This window comes from Schistocerca nitens, chromosome 7 (genome assembly GCF_023898315.1).
Source record: "Schistocerca nitens isolate TAMUIC-IGC-003100 chromosome 7, iqSchNite1.1, whole genome shotgun sequence".
NCBI lineage: Eukaryota > Metazoa > Arthropoda > Insecta > Orthoptera > Acrididae > Schistocerca > Schistocerca nitens.
Genome location: NC_064620.1, coordinates 85,952,317 through 85,954,576, shown reverse-complemented (window position 1 = coordinate 85,954,576; position 2,260 = coordinate 85,952,317). Strand labels below are relative to the sequence as shown.

The window sequence follows — 2,260 nt, the reverse complement described above, 5'->3', positions numbered from 1 at the left end:
AAGGGTGATGTACTTGGTACTCGAAACGGCTGCCCTTCCTTGTGCTCAGTCGTGGTCGACTAGATGGTTCAAATGGCTCTGAGCACTATGGGACTCAACTTCTGAGGTCATTAGTCCCCTAGAACTTAGAACTACTTAAACCTAACTAACCTAAGGACATCACAAACATCCATGCCCGAGGCAGGATTCGAACCTGCGACCGTAGCGGTCTTGCGGTTCCAGACTGCAGGGTCGACTAGACCCTTGACGAGAGTACGCCTGTCCTGTATTCCCATGCAGACCACTGTCGCATCCGAATGGCCGGTCGATGTGGACGAGCTGGTCTAGGCGCTTCAGTCCGGAACCGCGCGACTCCTACGGTCGCAGGTTCGAATCCCGCCTCGGGCATGGATGTTCGTAATGTCCGCATTCTTTTTACAAATTAAGTTATAGTATGCCCACTATACACATCATAAGAATGGAATAGAAGTAGTAGTACACACAGTCCGTCCTCTCTGGTGTTAATCGTATTTACAAAATCTGAATTTCTACGAGAAAAAAAGTGATCTTGGTTATTGTACTCGTATATACGATTCAGGTTCTGACTACTGTCGCCGAACAGAGAATTAAATTTAATTACGTAAAAATATACCAGATAAGATTACGATGTACGACATAGTACAATATAACTGTCTCAATAGAGCTGAAGGCTCTTTGAGTAACTTTGAACGTTACTTCATGGGCTATATTTTTGAAATTTTGTAGGTCAAGGTTTTACCGTAAAAAATTTAAAGACCACAGCATTAAATGGCTGTTTATATTAGAGCGTAATTAACGTAACTTTTACCTGCTGTTCCATCTACTTCAGTACATCATCGATAGAAACGGGTTTATAACAGTGTTGCGTTTCATTTTAACACGTACGAATCAGCGAGTGGAGATAACAATCTGCAAGGAATCCTGCAGCAGCAATACAATATAGCTTCTGTGGACTGCTGAGAGCAGAGATATTACTGCCGCCCCAAGCGCGCTGTCCTGCTCAAGGAGGTTAGAATAAGCGGAGACAGCGCTACCTACCTCTGACGAGCACGGCCGTCAACTGAAGCCTAGGGCACCACCTTGCTGAGCCCAGGAAGTGAATTTATCGGTTAAAGTACTGTGTTACACTTGCCCTCTTAGCTTTCGTACGTCTAACTGGCAGTCATTTCTTCATATGTATTCTGAGGAGGAGGAGGACATTAGTGTTTAACGTCCCGTCGACAACGAGGTCATTAGAGACGGAGCGCAAGCTCGGGTGAGGGAAGGATGGGGAAGGAAATCGGCCGTGCCCTTTCAAGGGAACCATCCCGGCATTTGCCTGAAGCGATTTAGGGAAATCACGGGAAACCTAAATCAGGATGGCCGGAGACGGGATTGAACCGTCGTCCTCCCGAATGCGAGTCCAGTGCGCTAACCACTGCGCCACCTCGCTCGGTCATATGTATTCTGATACATCACAAAGAACCACTGCAGTGCAGTATGAATGTTATTACCACACCAATATCGCGGCAGTGGCTTTACTTTTGTGGCGTAAGTGCATCTGCCCTTAGTCTAACCACCTAGGTTCTAACTTATTTTATAAATATTCTTTCGTCGTTCGTTCGTCAGCTGAGACTCGTATCCGAGTTTTCATTTCTCTCATGAGATTTCCTTTGTCACGGTTCAGGCGTGGAAGTGTCGTTGATGGCTTAGCAATCCAATCCTACCGTGGAACAGGCGGCCACAGACATTACAGCTGATGGAAGGTGGAGGACGTGGCTGAGCCTGGAGGAGTTTACGTCTCCGGCGTTTGTCAGTCTCCATTCTTCGACGTTCCAGCTCAAAGTTTTGAAGAGCATTTGAGGTAACTGAGCGCCAGCGACTTCGATCTCCTGCTATTGTGGACCAGTTACTCGGATCGATGTTCAAGTTTTTCAGATTTTTCTTGTACTGATCCTTATAACGTTTCAGAGGGGCACCTCGTGGCCTTTTACCTGTGCTCACTTCGCTGTACAGCATTTGGCGTGGAAGTCTGTCATTTTTCATCCGCTGGGCATGTCCTACCCATCTGAGTTGATGCCCAATGATAAGAGCTTCCATGCTACACATTTTTGCTTTCTCAAGAACAGTCGTGTTGGATATGAAGTCATCCCATTTTAGGTTCATGATATATCTTAGCTTCTGTTGGTTGAAGCGTTCTAGTTTCTTCAGATCGCAACAATATAACGTCCAGGTTTCGCAACTATATAGCAGGGTGGAAATG

General features: G+C 46.2%; 1 non-coding gene across 1 annotated transcript; it reads right to left on the bottom strand.

Moving 5' to 3' along the window:
* Positions 1 to 1,377: 1,377 nt before the first annotated feature.
* On the bottom strand, positions 1,378 to 1,450 carry Trnaa-cgc (transfer RNA alanine (anticodon CGC)). Its single transcript has one exon. It is a non-coding gene; the product is annotated as a tRNA-Ala (tRNA).
* Positions 1,451 to 2,260: the final 810 nt, after the last annotated feature.